The 22,435-nt window shown below is 34.9% G+C and overlaps 1 protein-coding gene across 1 annotated transcript in view; it reads left to right on the top strand.

The window, feature by feature from the left end:
• Window positions 1-1,622: 1,622 nt before the first annotated feature.
• Window positions 1,623-22,435, top strand: part of PKNOX1 (PBX/knotted 1 homeobox 1) — a 189,188-nt gene continuing 168,375 nt past the window's right edge. The window contains exon 1 of the mRNA XM_051984807.1: window positions 1,623-1,796. The gene's annotated coding sequence lies outside the window, so the exon portion shown is untranslated. The remainder of the gene's footprint in view (window positions 1,797-22,435) is intronic.

The raw sequence follows: 22,435 nt of genomic DNA, 5'->3' as shown, positions 1-22,435 counted from the left end.
CTAAGCCATTACTGATGGCATAAGAGGGCTCCACAGGTAATCCTATAGTATCAAGCCAAAGTAAGGATAGCTTCCCCCTTAAGGATGGCAACAGATTAGTACTGATCAGAATAGGAAAGCATTTGTGTAATCTGCACAAGGAATTTCCAAGTTAGTGAGGTTATATATCAATTTGAGCATTTGGGTAAACATAAAACATTACCCTTGAATTAAAAAAAATCAACTTCATAATTAACAAGCATAGAGAGTTTCATTGGATAAGGTAGAAAGCATAGTGGATTGAGTGCTTTAGCCTGAAATCAGAAAGATCTGAGTTCAAATTCTTAGACACTGTGTTACTTGTCAGCTTCAGTTTCGTCAAATGTAAAATGGCAATAGTATTAATGCTGACCTTCATAGGATGCTGTGAGAACCTGTATATTTAATAGATGTTAGTTTCTTTCCTTTCATTATAAAAGGAAGATGAATTCACAGTATGACATGAAAACAAAAAAAGCTAATGCTATGTTGGAAATAGTTTTTTTAAAACTATAAAACTAGGTAAAGATAGTCCAGTTATACTTTGCTCACACTGCATTTGGAATATTTATACGTCCCACTGTTTAGCAAGACATTCATGGGCTGGGTGGAAACGAATCTTGAGTTCATGACATCTAAAAACTTTTTGAAAGCAGTGAGGTGAAAAGGGTGAAAAGACTTAAAATGAACTAGCAGCTATTTTTTAATATTTGAAGGTTTACAACCTGTAGAACGTAATAGATTTATTCTTGATCGCAGTAGATAAATATAGGAATAATGGGCAGAGATTGTAAAGGGGGAAATTGAGGTTTCAGATAAGGAAACACTTCCTATAGTGTCACTTCCTCTTTAGAAGATCTTTGACTGGCCTACTTGTCTCATAAATGGGATTCTTTTTTCAGTTAAAGGTTGGATAAGATGGTCATTTCACTCCTCCATCTCTGAAGAAGAAACGGCACAAAATTTGAACAGGAAGATTCTCACAGTTCCTCTTCAATTTTGTGGTGGTGCCATCTCAAACCTTTAATTTTTAAGGAATCTGCAGTAATTTGTAAAAGATTGCTAGGCTAATATGCGTCACAAATTGAGTTGATGAAGGGGCAAAACAAAACTAATCGATTCTTTTAAGAGGATGAAATTCTGCGCTTGGGAGAGAGCACTGTATTGGTAGAAGTCTCTCCTTTTTAGTCCCCTTCTCCCGTTTGAAGAGGAAGTTTTCATCCACCTAAGGATCACCTTCTTTCTATGCCTTTGCACAAATCTGCCTGCTAGCCAAGAGATTGCGATTAGAGAAGGAGAGAGCTGTTGGTCGCTCGAGTCAGTACTTCATCACCCACCCAACAAATAACATCTTCCAAACCTTCCGAACTTTGGCCAGGCTAGGAGTGGGCGTGGCCAAAGGCTCCTCCCTCGCTGCGTAGCAAAAAAAAAACCCACAACTGAGGGCGTGGCCTGTTAATCTTAAGCATGGAGGCGGAGGGGGGAGGGGCAGGAGAGCCTAGAAAGGGAAGGATGCGTTCAGAACTCCCTCCCAGCCCGCCCCTTCCCCCAGAGTTCCCACCCCCTTCACGTAGACTCACGGGGTGGGAGGAGCCCTTTCTGTGAGGGCCCCGCCTCTTCTTTGAATATTGATAAGGTGAGCGTCGGCGTAGCCCTCCTTCCATTGAATGAGGCTGTGTCGCGTGGCCCGGCGTCGGCGTGACGGTTGGACGCGGGTGCGGCACTGCGGGTCCCGATTGCTGCAGCCGCTTGTCAGTGTGATGAAGATTGGCACCCAGGTAAGCTGTCACTCAACCGCTCCGCCGCCGCCGCCGCCGCCGCCGCCGCTCTCCGCCGTCCCTATCAATCACACCGGCCTCCCTGCCGCCGCCCCACTACTGCCGCCCAGGTCGTTCGTGGGGAGAAGAGATGCCACATAAACCGCGCCCAAGGGCATGGAGCAGGGACGGGGAAGGGGAGGGGGGGGGCACGTTTGAATGCAGGAGGGCCCGGAAAGGCGGGGGGAGGAAAAGGCAGAGGGAGGTGGTCCACCCTGCAATCTTGATAGGGTTTAAACAGTATTTGTTTTAATACGTGAGTTTATGGAGGAGGAAATTTCTGGAAGGAGCCGCCGCGCTGGGCCCCGCTGCGAGGCGCGCGCTCCTAAACCGTCCCTTGTGGAGCACTGCGCGCGCTCCTGCACGGGGCGGGGAAAAGGGGGAGGCGGACAGCAGGGGAGGGGAGGGCAGAGCCGGGGAGGGGGCATGGGGAGGCGCGCTTGTCCGCGCCGCGGGGTGTGGAGCTCGGCGGGAGGGAGCTGGCGAAGGAGGAGGAAGGGACGAGGGAGGAGAGGCCGAGGAAGCCGGCGTGGAAGCGAGTGGCTGCTGGCCGCCGCCACCAGTCGAGCGGTCTTCCTCGCGTCCGCTGTGGGGTGCACGGGCCTGAGGGGGAACTCTTTTGGAAGGTGTTGGGGAGCAAAACGGTTTAAAGGGACTGGTTGAGCGAGAAGCTCCATCCCTGGTACTTCCGCTGACCCAGTTTCGTGCAGCTTTTTAGGCATTGGGGTGTTTTTTGAGGGGGGGGGGAAGAGGCTGGAGGACGGCGGAGGGCAGCGGGGAGAAGAGGTTGTGTAATGGAGGAAGGAAGAGTTGAAGATGGCGGCTCCTCCTGCTCCTAGGATGGGGGCAGGGAAAACCCTGGAAGAAGGGAATGGGGTGGGAATCATCTTCCAGGCTTGTGTGTGGATGATTTGGATGCGCCAGTTTTGTGAGAGTTTTTCTTTTTTTCTTCCCCTTCAGCTGTGTTAGTGATTATGAGCAGCAGTCATATCTGGCAAATAAAATATCTGGCTTTCCGACTCTTGCCATGGGATGGACTTTAATTTAGTTTGGGTTTTCTGAGGCCTTCTCTCCTCTCAGATCATTAGTTTTCACATTGCATCTTGATGAGAGGTGCAATTTGTTCCCATCCCCAAAACTTTGCACTAGATGGGAATCTGGTGGTCAAAATGCGGTTTATCACAATAATAATAAAAATATACTAAACCCACGAATTGACCATAAACATGGAAACTTCGTTGCATCTTGCATGATTATTTTCTCACAATTTTCCGGACACTTTTTTTTTTTTTTTAACCCAGTCAGATCATTAAAAACGAAGAATAATTTTAAAAGCTCTATACCTCATGTCTTACACAAATTAAAATGTGCAATAGGCCCCTTAAAGAGAGCTTAGATCTTAAAATCCAGCAAATTAGTCACTAATCAGTGGAAGCATAGAAGAGCTCAAGGGAAAGTTAGTAATATTTAGTTATTCCAAATAGAATTTGGTAATTTTCGTCATCTTTGCAAGGCTGACATTTCTGAACCTGCAAAGCAATAACAATACCTGACATTTAAAACTCAAAAGCAGACACTACATTTGTATCCCCATTTTTGCATGTCAGAAAACTGAGCTTAGAGAGGTTAAGTGACTTGAACTGCCATTTACTACTAATGAATATGGCAGATAGGATTTTGAACCTTGGAAACTTGGTGACTCCCAAGTTTAGCTCTTTGTGGATTCTTCAATCTCTTCCAAACCTTTCAAGGGCTAAACCCTTAACATTTTCTCTTAATCTCAACATCCTTTTCTTTTTTAACTGAATATCTACTTTACTGATTTTTTTCTCTATTAATGACAAATCTTCTAAAATCTTCAGTAGCTTATCAGTGCTCCATATTGTTAATCCTATTTAACACCTTGAAAAATATGACTCTCCTGTGTTAGTTTCACCTTAAATCTCCTTATTTCTCATTTTGTTAAGAGTGACTTCCTAACTCATCCATTCAACAAACTCTTAAAAGTCATACTCTTAATTTTTTGAATAAATTTTAATTGATATATTTTATTTCAAAACATCTTTATTGTGTCCCCCTCCCACAGCACTCCCTCACCTCCTAAGAATTGGAACTGCATCTCTTCTTTCTACCAGTGCTGGCCTACATCTTTTGAATAATTTAATATGTAGTGAGTTAAAGTATCTTTAAATAGTGAAAAAGGAGAAGAAAGGGAAAAGACCAATTTGTAAAATTAGGCATCCCATCAAAAAATTGAATTTATACAGTATTTAATACTTCTGGTTCCCTACCAAATTAAAAAGAATTGGAAAGATATTTGTGTATAGCTTTTTTTTTTTTTTTTTTTTTTTTTAAACCAAGCTTGGTAAATTACTCTTTCCATTTCTATTGTTATGTTTATATTATTTTTTTAGTTCTGTTTTTGTAACTTTGAGTCAGTTCACAAAAAAACTTTTCTGAGAAAAAGCAACACCAACTCCACACTTGCCATCAATTAGTGACTTCTAAATTTCAAAATATAATGACGATCTTGATTGTTATCCTTTTTGACTTCTTTACAGCAGCTGATACTGTTGACTGTTATCTCCTCTGTTATACTATCTTTTTTTTTTTTTTTTTTGTTGAGATGGTTGTCTTCTGTCTCTCTCCCTCCTCTTTTCTGCCACTTCTCTCTTCTCTTCCTTCTTTTTCCACACTATTAGTTTCTTATGGTAGTATGTATCCTTATCATGACTTTCCATCCCCATGTAGTTGTCCTTCAAGATTCTATCCTAGATTCTTTATCTATACTTTTTCTGTTAGTGATCTCATTAGTTCCTACAGATTTAATTATTTTTATGTAGAGATCTAGATTATGCAGCTCTAGTCTCTTTCCCAAGTTCCAGTCTACTCTTGCATTAATCTCTGCTCCAAAACAGAATTTATCCTCTCAGTTATCTCTCCACCGTATCAAAAACTTGTAAAAGGTCTGGAAGATTGATTGAGAGAAGACCATGAGCAATTAACTGATTATTGGTAACTGCAGAGTAGAGTTTCCCTATAATTCTTTAAGAAATCAGATGTCTAGGGGTAGAGAAGGGAAGAGGTAGTTGGGAGGTGGAGTAAAGGAATGATTCAGTTTGACAATCAAAGGGAAGAAAATTTGAAAAGCAGAGATTTTTAAAGGTTGGGGATATTTCTGAGCATGTTAGTAGGAAACAGAGGAAAGGAGTGAAACTATTTCCCTTTTTCTCCACAAAAAAGCACATTGATTTTTGAAAATAATTTCTGATACTTCTCAATGATCACCTTTAAAAAGGGGAAGCATTTCCCCCTGTAACAGAAAAAAATTTTTTTGACAAAATATACCTCATTCTTGTAAAATACTTTTCTAGAAGGTGGTTCACTATATTTTAGACTGTATTTTTAAAAAAATTGATGTGATATGTCTTCCATTAAGTAGGTCATTTGATGTTTTTTATTCTCAACCATTAAATCAAAAGAACAACAAAAAAAAGGACTATATATGAAACTAAAGTACAGCTTGCTTTTTCTTTTAATTATATAATAAGTTCATCGTGTAACTTCCCAAGCTGTTTTGTTTGGCTGTGTTTCATTCTGGCATTCTTTCTGTTCTCTTCAATGCATAATTTTTTTTCAAGAATCACTTTCCCCACTTCTTGAGGTAGGGAGAGAAGGCAACCCTTGAAACAACTCCCCTTTCCCTCTCCAAGGAAAAAGAAAAAAAAATTAGGTAACAAATACATATGTTCCAGGAAGTGTGATTGATCATGAAAGACCCTAAACCTTTCAAATGTATTTTTCTGTACAGTATTGTTATAAATATATTGTTCTTTTGATTCTGCTCATTTCACTTTGCATCAGTTAAGAATCTTGCTGGGTTTCTCTGAAACTATTTTTGTCATTTTTTTGGTGGCATATTAATATTATTACATTCAGATAGTACAATTTGTGGAGGAAGTATTTTGAGATAGAGAACAGCAATTTTTTTTCTTAGAGAACTTGCAAGTCACCAGAAAGCAAACAGGTTTTTCAATTGCTCTTCAGTTGATAATAAGTTATTGAACTACATATTGATATTGGATGTAAGATTATGAGCAATACCTAGTAATATTGTCTTTATGACTAATATTAACCCTAAAATTACTTTAAATACATTTACTTTATACAAATGTTTTGATTTATTTAAAAATTGAAAGGAGAAAAAATTATGACTACAGTCTTCAGAATTCCTTGATCCACATAAATCTTTAGGTTAAATAATCTATGGAAGTGGCCATAGATATTTGTAGATTAGACAAATTTTACATCGCAGATATGTAAGATGCATATACACACATAGATACATCTGTATATTAAATGTAAATGTATGTGCATATAACAACTTTTTGTTTGCCATCTTAATATGGGCATGGCTTGTGACAACCCAAAACAACTAATATCAAAGATCACTCATTGATGACAGACCACCATGATACATATAATAATAATAATAAAAGTTTAAAATATTGTGAGAATTGCCAAATGTCACACAGACACAATGTGAGCACGGGCTGTTGGAAAACTGCACTGGTATATTTGCTCAATATAGGGTTGTCACAAAACTTCAGTTTATAAAAAATACAATCTCTGCTACGTGCAATAAAATGTAGTATTGTAGTTTTTCGATATGCTTTTTCCACTTGAAAGTGATATATACCACTTTATTAAAGTTTTTTTTTTTTTAAACAGCAAAATTAAGAAATTGTCAAAAATTTGTTAGTAAACTAATTAGTAACATGGTTTTGTAGAAGCAGTGATTTTGGAAGAAGGAATACGATTTCAGTTTTATGTTCTATTTTCCCAAGCATTTATTCAATACTTAAAATGTCAGGATCTTTGTTAAGCTTGGAAAATTAAAAGACTGACTTCATATAGCTCTTAAGGAGCTAGATTTTCTTAGAATCAATTCCACTGACTTTTTATGAATCCTTCCCCCTAGTTTTCTCCTTAAATTTAAGATTTTAAATTTAAAGCAGCTAGAAAGGCTTTTTCAAGCCAAAAAAAAATTGCTTTTAATCATATACTCAAATTTAAACTTATCTGTTATTTGGATTAAAATATTTTATTAGAGTACAAATAAATTTTATATCTTGGTTCTTCAACCTTTAAATGTTTGCATAAATTAATAGTTTTATTGAAATTGCAAGTGCCAGAAAAATGGCATATTTTTAATTTCCGCAAAATACAGAAATTAGATACCAGTAGTTTATTTGTTCAAATGTCATTTAATTATCATTCTCATCTCTTTGAAACCAAAGAACATGCCTACAAATATATGTAATAAAATTTACACTCTTATAGGAAAGAGTCCTTCATCCAGGCTCTTAACTAGAAACTTTAATACTATTTTATACCGAATTCTAATAATTTTAGTTACCTAGTTTTTTCGATGACCAGATTAGTTTGAGTCAGATGTGCTAACTCTGGTAAGAAGTGACTGCTCGCAGCTTGACAGATACAAATCAAACAGCAGAGAATATTAAGAGTGCTGGACCTGGAGTCTTTTCATATTTATTATCTGTGTAACCATGAGCAACTTTGCTAATTTCTTTGAGCCTTAGTTTTCTTGTCTGTGAAATGAACTAGTGGGACGATTTGGCCTTTAATGCGTCTTTTAGTTCTAAATCTGTATTCTTACAACTGTTTGAAAAAAAAAGAAAAGAAAAGAAAAAAGCCCAGCAGTTAGAATCTTGGAGAAAATAGGAGGAAGAATATCTTCTAGATAATGGTCACATCAGGATCAACTCCTAGCAGCTGGCAAAGAAATAGCCCTCTTTTCTCCTGTAATACTGAAATTATTGTGGTACAAGTCCTCTTCACTTCATATTTGGACTCTTGTTGTGGTCTGATTGGTCTCATGATAGACTCTCTTTTGCTTTTTAGCACTTAGCACAATATGGTACATCATAGATATTTGTACTATGTTGTTCAGTCATGTCTAACTCGTGACCCCATATGGGATTTTCTTTTTTACTTTTTTAATAACTTTTTATTGTCAGTACATATGCATGGGTAATTTTATTTATTTATTTATTTGTTTATTTAAATAGCCATAACTTTTTGACAGAACCCATGCCAGGATAATTTTTTACAACATTATCCCTTGCACTCACTTCTGTTCCGATTTTTCCCCTCCCTCCCTCCACCCCTTCTCCCAGATGGCAAGCCGTCCTTTACATGTTAAATATGTCACAGTATATCCTAGATACAATATATGTTTGCAGAACTGAACAGTTCTCTTGTTGCACAGGAAGAATTGGATTCAGAAGGTAAAAATAACCCGGGAAGAAAAACAAAAATGCAAACAGTTTACATTCATTTCCTAGTGTTCTTTCTTTGGGTGTAGCTGCTTCTGTCCATCCTTGATCAATTGAAACTGAGTTAGATATTCTCTTTGTCAAAGAAATCCACTTCCTTCAGAATACATCCTCATACAGTATCATTGTTGAAGTATATAATGATCTCCTGGTTCTGCTCATTTCACTTAGCATCAGTTCATGTAAATCCCCCCAAATCTCTCTGTATTCATCCTGCTGGTCATTTCTTACAGAACAATAATATTCCATAACGTTCATATACCACAATTTACCCAGCCATTCTCCAATTGATGGGCATCCATTCACTTTCCAGTTTCTAGCCACTACAAACAGGGTTGCCACAAACATCTTGGCACATACAGGTCCCTTTCCCTTCTTTAGTATCTCTTTGGGGCATAAGCACAGTAGAAACACTGTTAGATCAAAGCGTATGCACAGTTTGATAACTTTTGGGACATAATTCCAGATTGCTCTCTAGAATGGTCGGATTCATTCACAACTTTACCAACAATGCAGCAGTGTCTGCGTGGGTAATTTTTTACAACGTTGTCCCTTGCACTCACTTCTGTGCTGACTTTTCCCTTTCCTCCCTACACCCCCTCCCCTAAATGGCTAGCAGTCTTAAACATGTTAAATATGTTATAGTATATCCTAGATACAATATATGTGTGCAGAACTGAACAATTCTCTTGTTGCACAGGAAGAGTTGGATTCAGAAGGTAAAAATAACCTGGGAAGAAAAACAAAAATGCAAACAATTCACACTCAATTTCCAGTGTTCCTTCTCTGGGTGTAGCTGATTCTGTCCATCATTAATCAATTGGAACTGAATTAGGTTGGATCCATCACAACTCCACCAACAATGCATCAGTGTCCCAGTTTTCCCACATCCCCTCCAACATTCATCATTATTTTTTCCTGTCATCTTAGCCAATCTGACAGTTGTGGAGTGGTATCTCAGTTGTCTTAATTTGCAGTTCTCTGATCAATAGTGATTTGGAACACTCTGTCATGAGTTGAAATAGTTTCAATTTCATCATCTGAAAATTGTTCATATCCTTTAGCCATTTATCAATTGGAGAATGTCTTGATTTCTTATAAAATAGAGTCAATTCTCTATATATTTTGGAAATGAGGCCTTTATCAGAACCTTTAACTGTGAAAATGTTTTCCCATTCTAATCTTGTTTGCATTAGTTTTGTTTGTACAAAAGCTTTTTAATTTGATATAATCAGAATTTTCTATTTTGTGATCAATAATGATCTCTAGTTCTTCTTTGGTCACAAATTCCTTCCTCCTCCACAAGTCTGAGAGTAAACTATCCTATGTTCCTCTAATTTATTTATAATCTCATTCTTTATGCCTAAATCATGGACCCATTTTGATCTTATCTTGGTATATGGTATTAAGTGTGGGTCTATGCCTAATTTCTGCCATACTAATTTCCAGTTTTGGGATTTTCTTAGTAAAGAATTAGAATAGTTTGTTATTGCCAAACTATTTCAACTCATTTTGCAAATGAAGAGCAAACAGGGTTAAGTGGCTTTCCCAAGGTCACTCAGTGAGGCCAAGTTTAAATTTAGGAAGATGATTCCAGGTTAGGCACTTTTTCCACTGCACCACTTAGTTGTCCTTTTAGTAGAACCCTTAATAGGTTAATCATTTGTTTTTTCTGACCTAAATAGCAACTTTTCAGGTGCCCCAGAAGCTACGTTGGGCCATAGTGAGGGTCCTTTTTGTGTTGGAGGCTCAATCAGATAATTTCTCTGGATGACTCTCCCTACCCCCCTCAAGTATTGTCTTCAGTCCTGTTGACTTTAAACTGCCAACCTTGACTTATCTCAAGCACCATCCCATACCAAAGCAAGCATCTTCCCTCATCCTGAGCCACGTCATTTCTTAGATCCTCTAACTCATTAGGGTGTTTCTTCTCAGGTTCTGGAACTAACAGGAATTCTGCTTTCTCCCAGAGAGTGAATAGAGCTCTTCACCTTACTGCAAATTAGTTTATATGCCAATATTTAGTTAAATAAACATGATATCATTATGCACAATGCCCTGAAGTTGGTCTTGGGAATTAAGTGAAATACAGCAATAAAACTTACTGTTCCTGTTTATTGAAAGCTAACTTGTCATCATCAGGTGTATCTCTCTCTTTCTTTCCTCTTTCCTTCCCTGGCTGACCCCATTGGTGACTGCTAGTCTAGGAGAATTTAACATGACTAGGGATGCTTTCTCTTTTTGCTGCTTGACTGTGTGATTTGGATGAGATGGAGTTAGCTCTGTCATTTCCTATGACTCAAAACCATCAGATCTGAACCATTTGCTTCACTACTACCTCTTAATGTCTTACAGGCCTTATAGCCTGAAATTCCAGGTCTTTTCATCTGCTGTGCAGCTGAATTTTGTATTGTTGTAGAGTGTGAGCATCTTAAAAGCTGGGGTTTTCTTGACTTTTCTATTTGTTTCCTGAACATTTTACAGAGAGCATAGTATACACTTAGCACTTTATCAAATACTGTTTCACGTCATGTAGAAATGGAAACATGAAATAATTGTATGAGAGCTCAGGTTTATAGTTAAGATGTGTGTTCAGACCTTAGTACTAGTATCTCTTGACCATGGGCAAAAGCTTCTTAAACTTTTTCCACTTGTGAACCCTTTTCACTTTTGAAATTTTGATATGATCCCTGGTATGTATACAAATTAAATATCTACTGATAATAAATCATAATTTTGCAACCCCCACATTCAGTTACAAAATCCCATATGAAGTCACAACCCACAGTGTAAGAAGCAGGGACTTAACTTTTCTGACCTATTTCCCATCTGCAAAAACTGAGATAAGTATATTTGTATATTTTACTTCATGGGCTTTTGAGGAAGGTCTTGTATAAATGTGAGTTTCTATTTACTGTGAGGGAAGGGGAAACAGCTATATCAGTCTCAGAGGGCTATGTTGTATGACATCATTATTATACATAGCTATGACCACAAATTCTCAAAAATAAAAATACTTAAATTATGTTATGTATGCTTATTAATTTAAGAAAATATACAGTTGAAAACAATTTTCTGTAAAAATGATTAAAATAAAAATTTAGGTACTAAAAAAGGTAAACTTCTGTTACTCTTTGGAAAAATTTACCCAGTACATAAATGAAGCATGAGTTTGATGTCATTTTATTAGCTGTTTCATATTGACAAAGTTATTTAACCCCCTTCAAAAGCTGCAGCTTGTTTCCTACTAGTAGAAGAATAACAGTATGGAGTTAACAGAACTGCCTCTCCCCTACAGTTATAAAGCTTACATGTGAAAAGAACTTTATAATTGTACTATTATATATACCTTTTAGAATGATTCAGAGGATTAAATTCTTTGGATTATTTTATAAAAATCAATCTCTTTTGTCTTTCTGAGGGGGAAGGTATTGATGCTCTTTGACCTAACCTCAGGCCTTTAGATACTAGTAACTGTAAAAGATAGTTATTTGTTTATTCCAATTAAATGTCCTCTTTCCTTTTAGGTGAAATCTGCTTGTTAAGTAGTAAGGCTGGGCAAACAATTCCCCAGGTTAGTTAAGTAACATTTAATTAAAGGATCTAAGAGACAGCTTTAAATACCTACTTAGCGTTTCTTTAATTTTTTGGATGGAATTAATGTCAAAACAAAGAATTTATTGCGCTGTATGTGTTTTGGCAAATGAATTGAAAATGTGTAGCCTTGATATGTAAAATAAGCAATTTGATTCATAAAGGTTTTTTCCAGTTCTAAGACCTTGGACTTTGTTGTTCATTTTAATAACACTTTTTAGAAACTAGTAAAGCTTTTATTTTTAAAATATTTTTGGTTAACTTGGTTGCAGTTTACTGTGGAAATATTATAAAATGTTAGAGTTGCTAATAAATATTCAGTTAGTTATTACTAAGATATGAAATGGATTTGTGATCTCATTGTTACCAGTATTCTTAGTGATACCAAAGATCCAACCATATTTGCCCATTTTATGCAATTCTTGTGGAGGGAGTCCTATGGCAAGCCTGGCAAGAATGAGTCTACTCAATAAGTTGTAGATTATTTCTTACTCTAGTTGTTTCCCTTTTTCATTGAACAACTTGGATAGAGTGCCAGGATTGTACTCAGGAAGACTTATCTTCCTGAGTTAAAATCTGCCTGTGTAATGCTGGACAAGTCACTTAACACCTTGTTTGCCTCTGTTTCTTTAACTGAAAAAAGAGTTGAAAAAGGCAATGGCAAACCATTCCTTTATGTAATCAAGAAAACCCTAAATGGGGCCATGAAAAGTTTCACACAACTGAAAAATGACTGAACAAAAAAACTCTGGCATTTACTATTTGGTTAGCCTATCTTCTTTTTTTTTTTTATTATTTCAATTTTACAAGATTTCTTAATTCCTTTTTGTCATGTGTTACAACCTGCTTATATTAATTTTCCATCTTTCCATTGCCATTTGAATAATCTTTAATTACAGTTTTTCAGAGACTACAGCATTCCATTACTCCCAGACATACAACATTATAAGAACAAGGGGTTTTATTGCAGGAAAAAGCTTGGTGACATTAAAAACTTTATACTTTGCTCAAGACACTACAGCCTCATTTTTTCCTGTTTTAATTCTGGGCCTAATTTATTAACATACATAGTATCTGTCCAAGATAAATATATGGTCTTTCATCCTACTGTACTGGATTTACACTAACAATCTGTTAACTAACCAGGGTTTTTCTTCACCTTGCACATTGCAGCAAACATTTGAATCGAAAATTCTCAAAATTGACTACTGGTCAAAATTTTGTTACTGTTCATAACATTGGTGTCAAATGAAATTTTCTGTTGAAGTTATGACCATATAGCAATCTTGATTACTGAAAGATTATGAAATAACAACCTTGTCAGTCACAGCACATTTTTGAGAATTCTTGAGCAACAATCATAACCACTGTTTAACCCATAATATGATTATGATTTTTATGTTTTAGAGATTGATATTGCAGAGAATTTTGTGCATTGCCACATAAAAATTTTGAATCCACTCATTTGGAATGATTTTGCACATAATTTAGGAACATCTCACATATTTTTGGGCATGACACAATTAGCATAATGGCATCCAAGAAACAAGCACCCAGAAGACCTATGACGAGCATACTTTATATCAGCTACAATAATCATCACTATCCCTACTGGTGTTAAACTATTTAGCTGACTAGCTATACTACACGGAGGAGATCATTTCCAGCAATACTATGAGCCTTAGATTTCATTTTCCTCTTTATAATTGGAGGTCTCACAGGAATTGTACTTGCTAACTCATCAAGAGGATATCCCTTTTCAAATTGAATTCTGCACTTGATTTTTTTCCATGACAATAGAGAGAATATCTTTAGAGAACATATATCCTCTCTTTATGAATATCAGTGATCACAGGATCATTGAATAAGCTAATCTGTTAAATTTTTCAAGGAATCTCATTCGAATCTGAAATACAATGATAGTATTTTCTTGATTTTAATCTGTTAATTAAGATTTTTAAAAATTAAAATACATTGACATACTGTATATAAAGATAATATGAAAATAGAAGAGTTTGCAATCATAAAATCTCTAGTTAAAGTCAAGTGTAGAATTTTTATATTCTTATTAAATTTCTTTTTTGTGTATAGGGGAAGATTTTAAAGCTCTTTAATGATGTAAATCAATTTCATAGTATGCTAGAAGTAGAAGATTATTAGATTCAGTTCCTTATTTCCATATAGTTAAATATGTCAACAGCATGACTGACCATTTTCCCTTCATCACTCATTTCCTTTATTTTTGTTACATTAAATTCTTCTTTTTCTCAAAAATATTTAATTTTTCCAAATAATATGTAAACGTGGTTTTCATCATTTATTTATTTGTTTGTTTGCTGAGGTGATTAGAGTTAAGTGACTTGCCCAGGGTCACACAGCCAGGACAGTGTTAAGTGCTTTGAGACCATATTTGAACTCAGGTCCTCCTGACTTTAGGGTTGGTGCTTTAACCACTGCACCATGTAGCTGTCCCATCATTTATTTTTGTAAGACCTTGTTTCAAATGTTTCTCTTTTCCTTCCTTCCTTACGCCTCCCCAAGACAGTAGGCAATCTTAATATAAGTTAAATATGTGCAATCCTTTAAAAAAATTTCTATATTTCTCATGTCTATATTTCTAATTATGTTCTTATGTTTAGAATCGGATTAAAAGGGGAAAAAAACCATGAGAAAGAAAAAAAAAAAAAACAAAGGTGAAAATGCAATGCTTCAATCCACATTGAGTCTCTATGGTTCTCTTTTTGTTTGTGAATGGCATTTTCCATCCTAAATCTGTTGGTATTGTCTTGAATATCTGCATTGCTAAGAAGAGTCCACGTCCAGTACAGTTGATCATATGTGTATACATTTTAAGTTCTGAACTATCTCTCTCCTTTTCTCCTCACTTTGCACTAGAAAAGGCCAACATTTCACATGTACACTTTATGTATTTACATATTATATATAAATAAATATGTCTATATACATGTAAACATAAATAATATATATAAACATATATATGTAAAACCATACTATGTAAACTTCTATTTATTAATTCTTTCTCTGGAGGTGGATAGCTTCTTCCTTCATAAGGTCTTTGTAGTTGATTTGAGTATTTCTAATACTCAGAATAACTTAGTTGTTCACAGTTATTCAAACAATATTACTGTTACTGTGTACAATTGTTCTCTGGGTTTTGCTCATTTCATTCCATTATTTTATGTCTTTTCATGTTTGTTTTTTTAATAAACCTCGTCAGTTTTTTTTTTTTTTCATTTTCACCAATTACATGTAGAAACAAGTTTTTTTTTTTTTTTTTGTTTTTTTAACATGTTTCCTTATGAATCATGTTAGGAGATAAAAAAATCAAAACAAAAAGAAAAGGCTACAAAAGGAAAAAAAAAACCAAGAAAAAGAAAAACAAAAAGGTGAACATAGCATGTGTTGATTAAATTCAATCCATAGTTTTCTTTCTATATTTAAATGGTGTTTTCCATTCAAAGTTTATTGGGGTTGCCTTGGATCACTGAACTGCTGAGAAGAAACAAGTTTGTCATACTTGATCATCGCACAATATTGATGTGTACAATGTTTTCCTTGTTTTTCTTGTTTTGCTCAGCATTAATTCATGTAAATCTTTCCAGGTCTTTCTAAAATCAGTCTGTTCATCATTTTTTATGGAACAATAATATTCCATTATTTTTATATATCATAACTTATTTAACCACTCCCCGGTTGATGGGCATCTACTCTTTTTCCAGTTCTTTGCTACTACAAAAAGAGCTGCTACAAACATTTTGGCACATGTGGGTCCCTTTCTCTCTTTTTTATTCTTTGGGATACAGACCCAGTAGTAGCACTGCTGGCATTAAAGGTATGTACAGTTTTAGAGCTGTTGGGGGATCCAAATTGTTCTCCAGAAATGGTTGGATCATTTCACAACACCACCAATAATGCATTGATGTCCTAATTTTCCCACATCCCCATCCAACATTTATCATTTCCTGTCATCTTAGCCAATCTGAGAGATGTGAGGAGGTATCTCAAGAGTTGTTTAATTTGCATTTCTTTAAACATTTTTTCATATGACTTTAGATGACTTTAATTTCTTTATTTGAAAATTGTTCATATTCTTTGACCAGTTATCAGTTTGGTAATGATTTGTATTCTCATAAATTTGACTTAGTTCTTTTTATATAATCCCTCATAATCATATACTATACTTTGTTTAAACATTCCCCACTTGATGGGCATCCCTTCAGTTTCTAGTTCTTTGTCCCTACAAAGAGAGTTGCTGTAAATATTTTGGAACATAAAGGTGCTTTTCCTTTTTCTCTGATCATCTTGGGAAACTACCTCCTTACCTAGTAGTACTGTTTGATCAAAGGGTATAGATGGTTTTGTAACTCTTTGGTTGTAAATCCAGATTGTTCTCCAGAATGGTTAGATCAATTCACAATTCATCAACAATGTTATTAGTGTCCCTTAAATTTCATTTTACTGGAATTGGCATAGTGTTTTAATATGAGATACTCATATTCATTGTACTCCAACAACTTTATCATTTACAATTTTTATATGTATACTCTTATTTATGTCATTGATAAAAACATTTATACAAGGGCTGTAAACATATTCTTGGGAACACAAGAACTAGACTTCCCCTATCTGGCTCCAGAGGACAGAAGTAACAGTGTGACAAAATTACAGAGGAAAATTGAGGCTCGAAATAAGGGGATAGAGTGAGATCACTGGGGATCCAAATAAATTATTCAAAAGTCAAATAAACTGAATGACAGTTTGTTGATGTAAATGTTAAAGAAAACATTCTTGGTCAGGTATAGATTGTACCATTGTTTTTTGAATCAGTGGCTTAACATTATTCTTGGAATATGTTTTGATTTAGATTTGAAATTCATCCTGTCTGTTGCAAGAAGCTGTTATTTATTTGATTCTAAATTTTGCCTTGTATAAATTTAAATAAAGACTGTTGATTACACACTCTTGTATTGTATAGTATTTTTGTAACAAGATTTGTTCTTTCTCACTTTGCTTAAGGTGTTAAGTTATTTAAGATCTAGGAGAAATTACAGTCAGCATTCACCAGCAAACAAGTTCAAGCACACAAATGAAAACTTAAAAAAAATTGTAAATGATGGAATATGAAACTGCAAATTTCAATTCTTTTTTTCTATTATTAATACGTTTAAAGAATGAATGTATTGGTTTGACTTCATTTAGTTTTGTGTACCCTTCTGGATGTCTCTATTTTTTTCTGGCTTTATCTGATTTTTATACATATCATTTATATAATTGTAATGTAGCATGAGTATATCACATGTAACAGGAGATACCATAGTTGACGTTTTGGCAGATGTGGGCTATTGAGGAGAAGGCAGTTAGGGTGTCAGGTGTAGTGTATGGTGAGAAATAGGCCTGTTAGGATTTGGATAACTAGGCAGATTCCCAGTAAGGATCTAAAATTTCATCATGCAGAAATGTGAGAGGATGCAGGGAGATCAATGAATGAGTGATTAATGATTTTTTTTATTAATGGGTGCATTTTACGCTTTGTATGCTTTGATGAGGAGCAGAATAGACATGTCTGGCTTCTTCTCTCCCGACCCTTCCAAAGGATACTTAATTTCCTGTCAGCAAAAGCAGATTGATTAAGGCTAGAAACTTAGTCATTCAATTTCCTCTAGAAAAAGGGGTTACTAAGTTAGAATTATAACTACCTGTTCCCTTAAATATTGTAATCTAGGTGATATGTCCAGCTTCAAGGTAACTCCTGATTATTTTTTTAAGAAAAGAGGACCTAAGGCTTTATATGACTCAGTATCCTTTCCAAATACTAGTTTTACAATGAACATACATGGTGTGGCAAAAAACAATCCATTTATTCAAGTTGAATAGCAAAAATGGAAATTAAAGATAGTATATAGAATATATGCTAGACAATACAGTGTAAAAGATCTCTCCCACTGAGAGTAAAGTAACAGCTCAGAGTCCTAGATCTCCCAAGAGGAAATTCACTGTAATGTTTAGTATAGCACACTGAGGACAGAGACATGATGGAGACTGCTGGTTTCTTCTCTCATGTCAGCTTCTTCCCAGTGTTTGTTTGTTTTTTTTCCCAGCAAAATTAAATGGGGCCAGTATCTTCTTTCTGGAAGCTAGAAGCCATCATAAGCATCTGAATCATCTGCAAAACCTGAAGTACCTGAAGCGACTCTAAAAGAAAGCTGGAAAATCTCCAACGAAGAAAACTGAAGAGCCCTCTATTGTTCTTAATAATTCTGTGATTCCACTTGAGGATCATATAGAGTCCCATACTAATGGGCTTTGGGACTCAGGTTACAGTAGTAAAATGTGTCATTTCATGTATGTCTTTCTATGTAATAATCTGTTATATACTGTTTGTTTAGCCATTCTTCCAAAAAAAAAAAAAATAGGTTAGTGAATTGTTTTTTGTCAAAATCATGAGGATAAGAATTTTTTTCAAATAGATAAATTCTTTTCCCTGTGCTTAAGTTTTAATTATGAATTTTTGAGAAAAAGTTATCTGGATTACACTCTGAATTTATCTTACAATTTATTGCCATCAAGATTGACCTATAATAAAAAAAGGTTTGCCATTTGGCCTTATTGACATCCTGTATCTTAGTCCTGAAAGAATTTGTTTGGTAGATAGTGAGGGGTGGTATTGGGTTAGTGGACTGTGAAAATTATAGTTGATGTGGTTTTGTCCATATGCCTTACTTGCAGGAAATGGAATTTCCATTATTGTATGAACATATCCTCACAGGTAAATCATAAATATATAAGGTACATCTGAGTTTATATGATGATTTTGGTATCTTGTCACTATATCCTCTGAATTCACTAATCTTTGGCTTTTTTGCTCACTTCTCCCTTTATTTGTTTTCTAGTGAATGATTTGGAGGGGAAAGGGCTGTGGTGGGTAAAGTCTGAATAATCTGCACCATTCTCTTGATTGAGTAGTATCCTTTGTGTATGGAAAGATCAGGTTGAGATGTATTGCTGGGATTGGGGAAGTGGAACAGAGGCGATCAATTGTTTCAATTTTATATGCATAAAAGGTACTTTGGCCTATAGTCCTATGCTTTTCTTAAGCTTAATATGCTATGGTTTATAAGTGTCTTTTTAGCTCTAGAAGAGGATATAGCTCTTCTAAGCCAGTCCTGTTAACCAGTGTTTAAAGCATTTCTCTTCTTTCTAATGACTTTTGTTTAGCTTACTCCTAAAAACATATTCCATTTGGGTCTTTCTCTAAATTTTTTCATGTGCTTATATAATTGCCATATGATATAGGTCTGGGTGTTTTTCATCCTTGATATGGAAATGATTATGGATTGTTTTTTTTCCTTAGTGTCCACAGGAGACTTAACATCCAGATTTTGAATACATTGGCACATTGACAACTGTCTAGTATCAAGTGTCTCACAAATCCTGGTGCAGTAGTTTAAGGGAATCTGTTATCCACTGATTTTGTAAGGTGTTTTGATGAGTTCCAGGAGGTAGGCTTGGATAATTGGATACTACAGGTCAATTCAACACTTATTTTAAAAGTACCCATTTCTTGCCATTGATGGATAGCTCATTCAGAGGACAGGACTTAAGAGCTTCAAAATAATGCTATATGAAGATGTGTGAAAGGAATTGTTCAAAGATTTGTGTGGAGAAAATATAGTTGTCTCATCTTGACCTCAGAAGGCAGAATTAGGAACAATAGATGCACAGTTTTAGAGAGGTAGATTTCGCTTAAAGTAGGAGGTCTCACCCAGAAGTCTGTGGTTAGATTTCTTCAGGAGATTTGTGACCACAGGTAAGGGAGAAGAGGAAGTTATATTTTAATTTTTAGTAACTTTTAGTTTCCTTTGCCATCCTATGTATTGTATTTTATGCAGTTATGCACATTCTTAGAAAGGGTACATAGGCCAGCCTCTCAGTAAGGTCATTGACATAAAAAAGGTTAAGAATTTTTATAGGGATTAGTAGTATAAATAATATTGAAATGTTAGGTTATAGAGGGATTTATATGTTAGGGCAGAACATCTAAAGTCTTCTAAGGTTTACAAAAGCATTGTAATGTGTTATTTGAGTAGTTGTTTAAGTTGCTGGTGGTGGCATGATAAAGTTCTGGATTTAGCGTCAAGAAAACCTCAGTTCAAATTTGGCCTCAGACACATTTAAAAAAAAAGAGAGAGAGAGGGGTAAGGATGTAATAGCACCTACTTCACAAGGTAATTTCTATAAACTTGTTTTTTCATTTGTAAAATGGAAATACTCATATTTTTCGCACTTATCTCACAAGGTTGCTGAAGATTATATGTGTGCTTTTTAAGGAAGTTTGTCATAGTGGATAGAAAACTTAGCTTGCAAGATTTGGATTTAAGTCCTGCCATTGACCATATTGACAGTTCAACTCTAGAAAGGCAACTTAGCCTCTCAGTGCTCTAGGCAGTTTTCTGACTATAGATTAAAGAAGGTGATTGCCCATGTGAGATGTTTGAGGGATTTTCTTTACTTCGGAATATAGGATCAAAATAAAATCACATGTATAGTTCCTATCCCTGTAAACCTTAAATTAATATATGTGTCAATTATCTCTGCACATAGTATTGCTTAATAAATATTTGCTAAATTTAATTAGACTCACAGCTTATTTTCTGTTTGCAGTAAATGGATGTTATATTTGAAAAAGAATTTGTGGGAATTCTTCAGATGTTTCACTGCATCATGTCTAGTTCTGTATTCAGTGTTTAAAATTAAGATTTAAATGAGTCCTGTTTTGGAGATAAACATGTTGTTATAATGCTTTAAACACAGTATTGAGATGCATACAACATAGAAAATCATATGTATAAACTCTTGCCATAGGTATAAACTCAAATTGGCCGTTCTGTTTTTTTAATCAGCTTATGTTAATGTTCAGATAACTTTTTGTATCTTGTGGCTGAAAATATTTTTGCATTTTCAGCATGTCAAGTTACAATAAAGTGATTGGTTATACAGAAAAGAAAATGTCAGTTATCATCATTGATGAATTTGGTGCTCTATTCTAGAGAAAATTCTAAAAGAATCTAGAGGTTTAGCCTTTTAAGAGGCAAACCTTTACAGTTTCTAGAGGGCTTTTGCTCAAAATTAAGTGTCTTGGAATCCAAAAGCAAATATGTTGATTATAATTATCTTTTTTCTCGATTATTTAGGAACATCAAGTGCATAGTATTTTTGTATTATGTTTCATATGTAACTAAGAATGCAGATTAGATAGATGGCTCAATGCATAATAGATCTGGGCCTGAATTCAGGCACATCTGAATTCAAATATGACCTCAGAAAGGTCATTTATTATGTGTGTGACCCTGGACAAGTCACGTAACCCTATTTGCCTCAGTTTTCTCATCTGAAAGATGAGCTGGAGAAGGAAATGGCAAGTCATTCCAGTATCTTTGCCAGGAAAACTCAGAATGGCATTACAAAGAATTACAAATGACTGAAAAACAACAAATTATATTTTATTTATCTGATGATGCAGATTAAGTAGTGTGGGATATAGGTCCTTATTTATGTAAAATGAATGTAATAATACTGTACTACCTAACTCATAGGGTTGTGAAGAAATTTATGTAAAGTCAGCTGTTAAAATTATAGGGTAGAAACATTGATTCTAGGAGTTTGCCTAGCTCTTAAGTTCTTGAAAAGCTTCTGATGTCCAGCTTACTTTTTGGTTATTTGACTCTTTTTCATTTATGTTATAACATTTAATAAATCTATAGAATTATGGAAATAATTGCCCATTTTGAAACTAATCATTAAATCAAAAGCTGCTGAAAACGCATTTTTTCCAAAAGCAATCCAGTTCTGGAGGAAAAGCAACAACAATAAATAACTTTCCAGTTTCTATTTCCTTTTATTTCCTTCAGTTTGTTAGTAGCATCCTCAAACCATCTAATTTCTTATAAGATCTTTTATTATCGTGTAAGATCATACATAAGATCTATTGTAACATCTATTATAACTATCACTAATATAATGAACTACATTCTTAAATTAGCTTCTATTCACTCTTTAATTGGTAGTGTTTGTTAATTGGGAGTGAAGAAAAGTATTTGCAAAGTAAAAAGTAAAAGTAAAACCAGTTACTCTTAATAGAAAATATGCCATATCCTGAAATGCTTTCTGAAAATGTATTCTGAAAAGGATCTTTCAAAATCCGTTGCATTTTCTGTTAGAATTGGGTCAAAAATGCATATGCTGTTTTGACCTCAAGCTACTGATAAAGTGATTTAGGCATGCTAATTGAATTATATGTAATAGTTTAATAGTACTTAACAGAATCACAGAGTTATTTGAGTTGGAAGGAACTTCAATACCTGAAAAAGAATCCCTGCTACAGGAAACCTGAAAAGTGTTCACCTTGCTTTTGTCTGAAGATTTTAGGTGAGGCAGTTGCTATGACATTCTACTTTACATTTTTTTCTATTAAATTTATTTTTAATACATATTGCTCTATGAATCATGTTGGGAGAGAAAAATCAGAGCAAAAGGGAAAAATCATGGGAAAGATTAAAAAAAAAAAAAAGCTCAGAAGAAAGAAGTGAACATAGCATGTGTTAATTTACATTCAGTCTCTTTAATTTT

The sequence above is a fragment of the Antechinus flavipes genome, chromosome 3, assembly GCF_016432865.1.
Source record: "Antechinus flavipes isolate AdamAnt ecotype Samford, QLD, Australia chromosome 3, AdamAnt_v2, whole genome shotgun sequence".
NCBI classification, from domain to species: domain Eukaryota; kingdom Metazoa; phylum Chordata; class Mammalia; order Dasyuromorphia; family Dasyuridae; genus Antechinus; species Antechinus flavipes.
The sequence above is the reverse complement of the archived record's forward strand: the minus strand, read 5'-3'. Positions and strand labels throughout refer to the sequence as shown.